Consider the following 13,280-nt stretch of genomic DNA (forward strand, 5'->3'; position numbering starts at 1 on the left):
ATTGATTATATTAAGATATAAGACTTAAAAGAGAAAGATTGAATAGAATAGAGAAAAAATTTAATGATGTGAAAAAAATCAATGTGTTATTTTGAAGTAAGACAATATGAGTATTAATATTTTTAAAAATTTATAGCAATGTGGGTCTAATGGGCTACCCACGACCCATACGAGCTAACTCTAATAACACAACAGACTTTTTAGGGCTGAGCCAAAAAAAAAACCTAAAAAATATAGGCTCTAATTTTAAGGTCCAAGCCCTATGATTTTTCGAGTCGGTCCATATGAACTTGCCCATTTTGACAACTCTAGTAAGAGGAGTAGCCATCACAAATGGCGCATGCATTGATACAATATACATATGCGCCATCCCAAGTGGTGCATGCATCTACATGATATCACTACAAGTGGCGCATGCATGCATCCTCTAGGAGCATGCGCCACAGACAGTGGCTATTGCTTTGTTTTGAGTTTTTTTTATTATTTTACTAAAAAAATTGAAATAAAATAGAAAATTAAAAATAATTTACAATATTATTTCATAAAATTGAATTACACAACGACATAATAGATAATCTATTGGAAATCTATCACAATCTATGGAGAATTTCTATTAATCTTGATGAACAAGATTGTTATCAACCACGCAATGACAATGAAAAGAAAAGAATAATCGAGAAAGAAAAAAAAGAACGTTGGAGAAGAAGAATATTTTTTGCAGAGTTTTTCCTCTGTCCACAACCTGTGGAAAACTTCTTTATTCACTTTGCAACTGCAAAATTCAGCGAATACAATGTTATGAGTTATTTCTTCTCTTCATACAAGAATAAGGGTTACTCCCTTTATTTATAGATTTAGGTTAGCTTGCTCACTAAGCCAAAACCCAAAACTATAAAAGTCCAAAATAGATAACACTACTAAGATGGGCCTAAGTCGAAATCCTATGTGAAGCAACATGCTTCGACATTTCGACACATTTATACAACTCGGCACACTAGGTGATTCGACACTTCCTTGCTTCTGTCGAGCAACCTTCTTTAACACAAGGAATTACAATTCAATTCACCACCTAATTCATTGTGTCTAAGCTATCTACATTCATCATTGCTCTTAGTCTTCTAAACATTTCGACATGCACTCCCTTCGTCATGATGTAAGCAATCTATTTCTCAGTTCTGCAGTGATCCACATTCATCTTCCCATCTGCTACCTGCTCTCGAAGATGATTGGACCTCATTTTGATGTGCTTTGCTTCGACCATGTGCTATCGGATTCTTCGCCAGATTAATAGCTGACATGCTGTCGATCTTCATGGTAATTGCTTTATGATTCTTCGCCACAAGAGGTAATGATTCTATCACTGATCATGTCCATTCGTAAGGATCACTAAAGGAGAAGTTTTTTAAAATTCCGCTGCGTTTTGGATCGCTCTTCTCCTTCATGTGCAACATGAACTTCTTCTTCTAAGGGGTCATTCAGGAATGCATATTTCACATCCATCTGACACATCTTCCAGTTGTTCATGTTTGTTTGACCAACAACCAACCTGATTGTTTCGATCCTGGCAACAGGTGCAAAAATTTCGTCGAAGTCAATTCCTTCTTTCTGAAGAAATCCTTTCGCCATAAGTCTCGTCTTGTGTCGAGTCACTTATCCTTTGGGATTCAACATCACCTTGTATACCCACTTCACATCGATTGCCTTCTTATCTTGGGGAAATTCTATAAGTGACCAGGTGTTATTGACTTCGATTGACTTCAGTTCTTCGTTCATTGCTTTCACCCACTTCGAATCTTTAAATGCCTCAGTTGCATTGACTTGTTCGACATATGCGTAGAAAGCATAGTGTACCAGCTCACCTGGCCTCGAGATCATCGATCTGGCATCGAACCCTGAGGAGCAGCCGCTTCTGCTGGGAAGATACAGTCTGGCACTGTCAACTCCGCTGGGGATATATAGTCTGGCACTGTCAACTCTACTGGGGAGTGTATATTCTGAAACAACCGCTTAGGGGAGGTACAGCAGTGAGAGCCTGCTGGGGATCGAAGAATCCAATGCTCTGATCAGCTCTGCAGGGATAAGATACCAACTTCGACTGTTGGGGGAAAACATTCGCGATCAACGGCTGGGAACCTTAAGGAAATGCCCCGAGGGTACCTGTTCTGAATAGAAGATCTAAAGCACTTGACATTTACAGCAATTTTAAATGTTTATTAAGCATGTACCTGTAAAGCTCTTATGTTTCATGATGCAATGTTTATCAAAAATTCGGACGTCATTTTTGCAAACAAAATAGTAAAATGAAAATGAAAACAGAGATATACTGAATAACATGATTTTAGTGACTGAGTGGCCTCTGAATAGGCATTTACATCAGGAAGCAATCCCTGGAATGAGGTAATCACACAAAAGATAAAAACAGAAATTAATCTAATGGCAATGTGAAATGGATTTCTATTGGGTTCCAATTCTGCTATGACTTGCTCGTCTTCAAGATCCTCCAGATGATCAGCTTTCTGAAAAGAGTGATTGGATTGTTTCCTATCCTTCAAAAGTTTCCAGTCATTGACACGAGATGAGATTCAGAACTACTCAGAACGCAGTCATTCGTTTAATCCCTAACTTTTGCCTGGATCGCCCTTTTCGGGTTTTCAATCCACCGGGATACCCATTTTTGCCTAAGTTGCCTTTTCAGGTTTTCAACTTACCGGGTGTACGATCTTTTCATTTTTAATCCCTAATTTTTGCCCGAACCTTTTCATTTTCTTGGTTCGTCGGGATGCCCATTTTTTGCCTGGACTATTCTTTTTACTGTCCAGCGGGTCTATTTTATGCGAAGTATTTTTTAACTGCGTCTGAGTTCACAGGGGAAGTGAAGTTTTCACCATCCATCGTTGCAAGCATTAAGGCCCCACCATCAAAAACCTTGGTGACAATATACGGTCCATCATAGTTAGGAGTCCACTTGCCCCTGTGATCTGTCTGAGGAGGAAGGATCCTTTTCAACACTAAATCTCTGACTTGGAAACATCGAGGACGCACTTTCTGATCAAAGGCTCTCTTCATCCGACTCTGATACAACTGCCCATGACAAATGGCTGCCATTCGCTTCTCTTCGATAAGACTCAACTCATTGAACCTTGTTCGAATCCATTCAGCTTCGTCTAACTTGACATCCAACAGGACTCTTAGAGAAGGAATCTCCACTTCAACAGGTATGACTGCTTCCATACCATACACAAGGGAGTAAGGGGTTGCCCCGGTCGATGTACGTACTGAAGTACGGTACCCATGCAAGGCGAAGGGTAGCATCTCATGCCAATCTCTGTACGTAACGACCATCTTCTGCACAATCTTCTTTATGTTCTTATTTGCCGCCTCAACAGCACCGTTCATCTTATGGCGGTAAGGGGAAGAATTGTGATGCTGAATGTTGAAGTTCTGGCACAAATCCTTCATCATTTTGTTGTTGAGATTAGAACCATTATCAGAAATGATTCTTTCGGGAATCCCATAGCGACAAATGATTTCTTTCTTGATGAAACGGGCAACCACATGTCTGGTGACATTCGCGAACGATGCTGCTTCGACCCACTTGGTGAAATAGTCGATGGCAAAAAGGATGAAGCGATGCCCATTGGAGGCGGTCGGCTCAATCTTTCCAATCATATCGATGCCCCACATAGCAAAAGGCCACGGCGAAGACATCACATTCAAAGGATTTGGCGGCACATGTACCTTATCAGCATAAATCTGGCATTTATGACACTTCCGAGCATATTTGAAACAATCAGATTCCATGGTCATCCAGTAATATCCCGCTCTCAACAATTTCTTAGCCATTGCATGTCTGTCGGCATGAGTACCGAAGGAGCCTTCAAGAACTTCCTGCATTAACATGTCTGCTTCATGTCTATCCACACATCTAAGCAGAACCATGTCGAAGTTCCTCTTATACAGCACATCGTCTTTGTTCAAGAAGAAATTTCCTGCCAATCTTCTCAAAGTCTTTCTATCATTGTTGGATGCCCCTGCAGGGTACTCTTGATTCTTCAGAAAGCGCTTGATGTCGTGATACCAGGGCTTGTCGTCAACTACCAGTTCAGCAGCAAACACATATGCGGCCCTGTCGAGGCGCATCACATTGATCCTGGGAGCGTGGTTCCACCGAATCACGTTGATCATGGAGGATAGGGTGGCAAGAGCATCTGCCATCTGGTTCTCATCATGAGGTATGTGGTACAACTTTACTGTTGTGAAGAAAGTCAATAGTCTTCTCGTGTAATCTCTGTAAGGGACCAGATTGGGCTGGAGAGTGTTCCAACCACCATTCACTTGATTGATCACCAGAGCTGAATCTCCGAAGATGTCCAGAGTCTTGATTCTCAAATCAATGGCTTGCTCAATACCCAAGATACAGGCTTCATACTTAGCTTCATTATTGGTGCACTCAAAAGTCAGACAAGCGGTGAAAGGCATGTGGGCACCTTTCGGAGTAGTGATGACAGCACCAATTCCACGTCCTCTGGCATTGACAGCCCCATCAAACAACAAAGTCCACTTTTCGTCTGGATCAGGTCCCTCCTCAACAACTGGCTCTTCGCAGTCTTTCATCTTGAGGAACATGATGTCTTCATCTGGAAAATCAAACTTCATCGGCTCGTAATCTTCAACCGGCTGTTGAGCAAGATAGTCTGACAGAATACTCCCCTTGATGGCTTTCTGGGATGTATACTGGATATCGTACTCTGTCAGTACCATTTGCCAATGAGCAACCCTTCCGGTGAGAGCTGGCTTCTCAAATATATACTTGACTGGATCCATCTTGGAGATTAGTAAGGTTGTGTGAGACAGCATGTATTGTCTCAAACGCTTAGCAGCCCATGCAAGTGCACAACATGTCTTTTCAAGCATCGAGTATCTCGACTCGCAATCTGTGAATTTCTTACTCAAGTAGTAGATGGCATGCTCTTTCCTACATGTCTCGTCGTGTTGACCGAGAACACAACCCATGGAATTGTCTAGTACTGTCAAATACATAATCAGCGGTCTCCCTGGGACCGGAGGCATAAGGATAGGAGGATTCTGCAAATACTCTTTTATCTTCTCGAAAGCCCTTTGGTAATCATCATTCCACCTGATGGCCTGATGTTTTCTCAACAATTTGAAAATTGGCTCACACGTGGCTGTTAGGTGAGAGATGAACCTTGCAATGCAGTTCAACCTTCCTAAGAAACCACAGACTTGTTTCTCTGTTCTTGGCTCAGGCATTTCCTGTATCGCTTTCACTTTGGCCGGATCCACCTTAATCCCTTTTTCACTAACAATAAAACCCAACAGTTTTCCAGACCTCACCCCGAAAGTACACTTGTTCGGATTAAGCCTCAGCTTGAATTTCCTCAAACGCTCAAACAGTTTCTGCAAATTCACCAGATGCTCTTCTTCTGTCTGAGATTTGGCAATCATATCATCAACATAAACCTTGATTTCATGATGAATCATATGATGGAAAAGAGTCACCATCGCTCGTTGATATGTTGCTCCGGCATTTTTCAGACCAAACAGCATCACCTTGTAGCAGAAGGTGCCCCATGGGGTTATGAATGTTGTCTTCTCCATGTCTTCTGGTGCCATCTTAATTTGATTATAGCCAGAAAAGCCATCCATGAAGGAGAATACCAAGAACTGAGCTGTGTTATCCACCAAAACATCGATGTGAGGTAATGGGAAATCATCTTTAGGACTAGCTCTGTTCAGATCCCGGTAGTCAACACACATCCGTACCTTTCCATCCTTCTTAGGTACTGGAACGATATTTGCAACACATGGCGGATAATTTGTGACTGCTAGAAACCCTGAATCCAACTGTTTTTGCACTTCTTCCTTTATCTTGACAGCCATCTCTGGTCTTGTTCTTCTGAGCTTCTGCTTGACCGGAGGACAATCCTCTTTGAGAGGCAAACGGTGTACCACGATATCTGTGTCAAGCCCGGGCATGTCCTGATAAGACCAGGCGAAGATGTCAACATACTCTTGCAGCAATTCAATCAGCCCCTTCTTCACATTATCTTCCAAAGCAGCCCCTATCTTGATTTCTCTCTTGGCGTCCTCGGTGCCGAGATTAATCACTTCAACAGACTCTTGATGCGGTTGAATGACCCTTTCCTCCTATTTTAATAACCTGGTAAGTTCTTCAGGGAGTTCACAATCTTCATCACCCTCTTCTTCAGCTTGAAAGATTGGATTTTCAAAGTCGAAGCGAGCCATAGCAGAATCGTTATCAATAGGATCCGGTGACGTGCATCTGCATGAGTGATGCACTACGCCAAATAAGGGAAAAGAGGGCGTTTTTTTTTGCCTATAACAGCGCTTTAAAGCGCCCTCTAATCTGGCGCTGGCATAGGTAAAGACAACGCTTTTTTTCCTGGTGAAAGCGCTCTCTAAAGTGGCTCTTTAAGCCCTTTAAGGGCCACTTTAGAGGGCGCTTTTTAAAGAAAGCGCCCTCTAAAGTGGAAACTTTTAAGGGTTTAGAGGGCGCTTTTACTGGAAAGCGCCCTCTAAAGTGGAAACCTTTAAGGGTTTAGAGGGCGCTTTTACTGGAAAGCGCCCTCTAAAGTGGAAATTTAAAGGGTTTAGAGGACGCTTATTTTGGAAAGCGCCCTCTAAAGTGGGTGGTTATTTAACATTTACATGCATCACATGTCTCTGTGACCATATTCTCATTTCAGGTTATGTTGCAGCCACAAGAGGTAACCAGAAGAAAATGGCATACAACTGCTTGTTATAATTCACAAGAGCAACTAAAGGTTCTTTTTATGCTTTTATAATATTAAAATACAAATACTGATATATGCTTATTGTTTATATGATCCTCTTGCTATTTGAAATGTCATGAACCGAAACCACTGCTACTCTAATTGAAATGTATAATAACCACTCTCTTTCATTTATTTGTTTATAATCAATCAATTACAACAAAAATGCAAGTATGTTGCTAGATTAGAAAATCACACTGTTTTGGTATTTTTCATATTTAACAAGACCAAAGAGCACAAAAATGAATTGAGTTGATTCAGAAAAAAAAAATATGAATGTGAATACATGAGTGAACACTAGCTGAAGTGCTACTCGAAAGGAAACTTCATCTGAAAAACTGTTGTATTTCTTCAAGAGTTTTTCCCTTTGTCTCGGGGACCCAAATGGCAACAAATCCTGCTGTGAAAACACACACTGCAGTATATATTGTGAAGGTTCCTGATAAAAACATAGGAAGCTTCTGGTTAGAAACAATAGATATTTATAGAAAATTAACATAGGCAATGCACACAAACCTCCCGAACTCCAATCCAAGGACAAATTTGCTGTTAATGTAACCAACCAGGAAAAGAACCAATTGGCAAGTGTTGCAAAACTTCCAGCTAGGCCTTTGATGTTAATCGGAAGAATCTATTATGTAAAATATATTCAACACATCAACTATCACATTATATTACAACAAAGGTTTGTTCATATAGGGTTGTCATGCATATTATTATTGAAGAAAATTGTACCTCAGACATTATAATCCATGGCATTGCTCCTAATCCCAGAGAGAATGCAATAACCATGACCTGAAAGAAATTGAAAGTTTATAATAATGAAGTTAGGGAAACAAACAATAGAAACCATCATTTGTGTAATAAAGTTGTATTTACACACCACAACTCCAGCCACCGATACGAGGCTCAATGTCGCATATAAATCAGAATCTGGTGATATATATTCCTGAGAGCAAATTCAACATAAATATATTATCCATATAAAAAACCAAAATATAAAGAAGAATTTACTGATATATAATCCTGTGAATCTGTGTTACAAATTTCTGAACATTTATGCATGAATGCATGTGTAATATCTAGTTAATGTATTATGTATATATAAAAATAAACAAAAAAAAATGTTCAAAAAATATAACAAACAAAAAAATTATTATTACCTTTAAGTAGAATGATATTGAAACAACCAAAAGACTCAAAGCCATTGCAGATGAAGAAACCTGCAATAGGAGATTTTGATTAATCTCTTATTACCCTCCAAACAAATAGTAATGTGAATGCAAAAATTATCGAAAAAGCTCAGACTCACAATAAATAAAAGCCGGCGACCAGATTTGTCTGCTAACCACAAAGTTAAAATCGTAGCAAGAACCTAAATGACATGTAAATATTGTTCAGATTATGGTCTGATAAATTTGGAACGTTACAAATTTAGTTTCCTTTCGGTCGAACCTGAACAGCACCAACTCCAAATGTTGCTACATCACTCGAAACATGCGTCTAAATCTCGGAATAACAGGAAAATACCACAAGACTTTTGCTGGAGACAACTTGTTCTTATATCTCCATTGCTAGCATTGCAACACAATAATTATTGTTGAGAATACTCAATAAATGTATGAACCAAGAAAAATGAAACCAAAAATGAACAATAGCGAACGTCAGAAGAGAAACCAAGTAATATGAAGATTAGAAAAATACCTATGGTGTCAAAATCGAACAGCTAACAACGAATTAATAGAAGGAGGAAACGTCGTAGATCTAACAGAGGTGGAAGGAGAACGCCTTAGAAGTAGCGAAAATCGTAGCAGTGAGAACCCTAACGTGAAAAAGAACGAAAATAACAGAGAGTGAAATAACAAAACACGCAGTATGTTATAATTTTAATGTTTACTAAAGGGGACCTTAGAGGGCGCTTGTGGAAAAAAAGCGCCCTCTAAAGGGGGCCTAAGAGGGCGCTTATGAAAGCACTCTCTAAGGCTTTCCAAAAGCGCTTTATAAACTGGAAATGCACATGGACTTATAGAGCGCTTTTTTAAAAGCGCCCTCTAAGGGTAACCTTAGAGGGCGCTTTTTAAAAAGCGCCCTGTATTGTTGTCCCTCTATCTCCTCCTTATTTTTTCGCTTCACCTTAGAGGGTGCTTTATTACAAAAGCGCCCTCTAAAGTGCACTGTCTATTCCAGTTGTTCGCTCCTTATTTTTTTGCTTCACTTTAGAGTGCGCTTTTGTAATAAAGCGCCCTCTAAGGTGCGCTGTCTATTCCAGTTTTTGGCGTAGTGATGGTATGTGCTTATGAGTGTGAACAAGGAATGAAAACTAAACAAAACATTGCCAAATATTTTTTGATTTTTGAAAACTGCAAAAATAGAAAGACAGTGAACAAAATATTTGAATGCAAAAAGACGTCCTTTATTTATGATAAAAAAATGCAGGTATCCACATAGATGAGCCCTACAATGAGTCATTACACCCTGGGCGGAACGTAAGACTTGGATATGCATGAATAAACAAGAAAAATTACTCCTCCAGAAAAGTGGCTTGGACAATCTCTTCAGAAGACCAACTGTTGATGACTTCACCCGGGACCCTCGGACGTACCCAGTTACCGATGTCGCAATCACTATCCCCATCTTCTCCGTTGATTCCTTCGGGTACCGTATCGGTGAATGCCTGAGTCAGCTATCCTACTAGTGGAACACCAAACAACTGAGAACACCGCGGCAGTACCTGTTATGCAAGACATGCTAATGAATATGCAAATGCAATGACATGTTTATCAATTCCAAAGGTATTCTACCCCCTTGATTCCAGTCTCTCATCAGATAAAATATCCCTTTTAAAAGTACCAGAAAAACCCCGACTAGAATCAAGAAGAAGATATAAACCCCACAGAAATGGATAAACATGTGTTAAATGATATGAATGCAAATGATGTGATGCAATGCAGTGACATGCAAATCAAGGTTGCTGTATCTGCTTGAATATTTGTTGGGTTGCACTGTCTGAAGAGAAACCCACTGAAGAATGTACTACGAGATCAAAACTTTACTCCAGAAAACCGGGTTGGTTGTATATCACGAGGCACAGGATCAGAACTTCAGCATGAATTTGGAACCGGGAACCATAGAACACAATCATCAATTTAGAACCCATACTTCAGAACCAACGGTCACCAACAAGGACCAAACAAAAGTCACTATCAGGACACGGTCACCAACAGAACAAGTCACCATCAGTACCTGTAAATGATTCATTCCCGCCCCACTCACGGGTGTAATCTAGGCCAGGGTAAGGTCAAGAGAAACGCAGGATAAACAATCCTTTCAAGAATATCATCATATGCATATCAGGTGTATGCAACGATAATACCCATCAGAATCTAAACTGCTCGCGATACCATGTTCCGCTAAGTGGCGCCATACCACCAGCTTCCCATGAATCACTCTATTCCTAGGTGTCCTAAAGTTCACTCATAGCCTGTGTATTGGGCATTTTACCTCTTGTGACTCCCACCCAACAGTGAAACAGATGCATAACCAGCATAGTGTGCATGAGACAGTAAAGCGCACATAGGATGTAATGCAAGCAGATAAATATGCAAAGCAATAAATAAATAACACACAATAGACAATAAACAAACAAATGCTAGGAAAGGCCCACTAAGGAAAATAAGTCCCCAGCAGAGTCGCCAGCTGTCGCAACCTGAAAAAAGAATGCGAAAAAAAACAACCGGCGAAAAAAAGAAATGACAGAAGAGTCGCCGCCGTGCGTTATTTATCCCAAAGGAGGGAAAGGAAACGCTCGAAGTAAACCTGAAAAGAGGAAAGGAAAAGACAAGGTCTCGCAACCAAATCTTGGGTTCGGGAGCCGATTATGCGAAGGGAAGGTATTAGCACCCCTACGCACCCGTAGTACTCTACGGGATCCACTTTTGTTATTCTTGTCTAAAGGGTGTAGGTTTATCTAATGTACTATTTACTAAAAGGGGGGTCAAAAGAAAATGACTCGCACGGATGTCGCATCCACTGCATACGTATCTCATCTGAACGTGAGAATCAGAGTCTTCGTAGCTCGACTACCTAGGGGTTAAAGAGGAGTGTGCTCGCTAAGACATCACGTCTTATGCCTACGTATCTCATCTGGAATGAGAATCAGAGCAAGCCGTAGTTCGGCTAACTACGGGTTAAGGGTTGTGTTTTTTGGGTGAACGATGTTACTACGCAATCTACCGGATGCTCGACCTTTGGAGACTTACTCGCCTGTAGTAGAAGGAGTAAACGTGTTCTTAGGAGAAGAAAAATCAATGAGTTGGTTTGTGTTTTAGGAATGCTCATGCAAAAAAGGAAGTCCTAGACGAAGGAACAGTGCTACTTTAATTGACATGCAAAAGAGAGACTTTATGAAGCCTAGCAATCATATGGGGAAATGATCACACCATACAAAACAAACATGCATAAAGTAAAATGCCAACAAGGGGGCTTAAACATACATGGGTAGGGCTTTAGTCAAGAGGGTTCATATCAACCTCGACAAACAAGTCATGGAAAGGTAATCAAATGGGCTCTTAACCACTGACATTGAACGTCAGGGTGAGCAGATCAAAAGGGTAATGAGGGTAAGACCCCATAGCTCTTAACCCTGGCCAGGGTGAGCTTATGACAAAAAGTGGGGATTCAGAAAGGTGGAACCCTTTCCACTGACTGACCGGACAAAAGATCTTGGGCTTTTGTTCTAAAGCATTGACACGTAGTGCGAGCATAAAGAACGACACACTGAATAACGGGGGATTGATTACTAATCCCTTTTATCCGTCAATTGCCTCTTCAGGGAGGTCTTTAGGCACAAAAGTAAACAAACAAAAGAAAACATTGCCTCCTATTGAGGTCTTCCAGCTAAGAAAGCGGTAAAATACGAGAAAGATGTAAAAGTACCACACGGATAAAGATCCGAAGTAATAGCAACTAACGACACAAGAAACCCAGAGATCTCTCAAGCTGGCACCACCAAAGAAAGCAAGTCAGCATAGGTAATCGGAATAAACCTCCAGGTGGTATCCCATAAATAAAGTGGAATGCCAAGCAAGCTATCCTTTCAGGAGTCATGTGAGCCCTCACAAAAAACTCAACAAACTGGTTAGAGTGACAAGATGGGGCGCAATCAAGAGTTGCCCCAAATCAAAGTGTAACCACATGAATCATTCCATTAAAATTCACAAAAAGAGCTCACAAAAAGCAACCAAGTGTAGGAGGCCTAAACCTCTTGTTAAACACATGCATCAAAAGGGTATCAAAATTCAAAGTCAGGGGCAAGGATCCACACATCAAGACATGACATACATACTAAAACATGTGCCCACATGCAAAACCTAACGATAATACCTCATACATTCAGAGCATTCAAATTGAAAGCATAGAGTAATGGAAATAGGGCAAACCTAATTGGAGAGATCGAATGAAATTGAATTGCCCGGTTGGGTTTGTAAAGCAATCTGAGGGTTTATATGAGATGGAATTGGCTCTTTGCAGATGAGTTCCTTTCAGTCTCTGGAGGTTGCTCTGAACTCTGTTAGCTCTTCTCTTACTATCTTTTTCCCAGGGTTTTTTGGGGGATGGAAGTCTAGAATTTATAACCTGCTTTTTGTGACTTTGTGGGCTCAAAAGAGAGAGGTCCAAGTCCAAGATTTTTCTGTTATATTTTATTTATTTATTTATTTATTTCGTTTTCTTTTTTAAAAAAAAAAATTCGTTTTTTTTTTCGAAACGCGTGGGCTTCGCCTAGCGAGCATGACAGTTCATGAACAAACTTCTGCTCCTTCAAGATTAACGTTTTGACTGATGAATAGACCCCATTTGAACATGTTGGAAGTATCTCAAGTCATTCCCTTGTGTTGACTGATCACCCAGATAGGACCCACAAAGTGTCTTGGATGATATTCAAGTTTCTTGGATCTAATTCCGATTGACATGATGAAATGCAATATGAAATGTTAAATGACCTAAAAATGAATGCATGCATGAGGGGGGCAAATTTTGAGGTATTACATTGATGTCATGCTTGAACATCTTCTTTATCATGTGCTTATATTTGTTGATGTCATGCTTGAATATATTCTTCATTTTCTTATGTTTTATTTATCTTTTTTCCCAAATCCAAGGTAAAGACCTTTTTATTGACATAATGTCATAGGTAGTTTAGCAATCCCTAGTTCCCATTTGACCTTGTTAGAGTCATTCTCACTTTCAACTTAGACTTAAGTAAGTGTTTGTAACTCTTGTAAGTATGCTTGTTATGAACACTTACTTCCCCATTTTGAACCTTGATCACTACCAAGTGTTCTTTCACCCTTAGTTAGGTGAACTACGATTGCTCTGATTCCATCCTTATCAGGATACGTAGGCACATGATCGTGAAGTTTTGGCGAGTAAACTTAGTAAAACCTTTAGGTCCTTCCCAATAAAACA

Source organism: Lathyrus oleraceus, chromosome 2 (genome assembly GCF_024323335.1).
Source record: "Lathyrus oleraceus cultivar Zhongwan6 chromosome 2, CAAS_Psat_ZW6_1.0, whole genome shotgun sequence".
NCBI classification, from domain to species: Eukaryota; Viridiplantae; Streptophyta; class Magnoliopsida; order Fabales; family Fabaceae; genus Lathyrus; species Lathyrus oleraceus.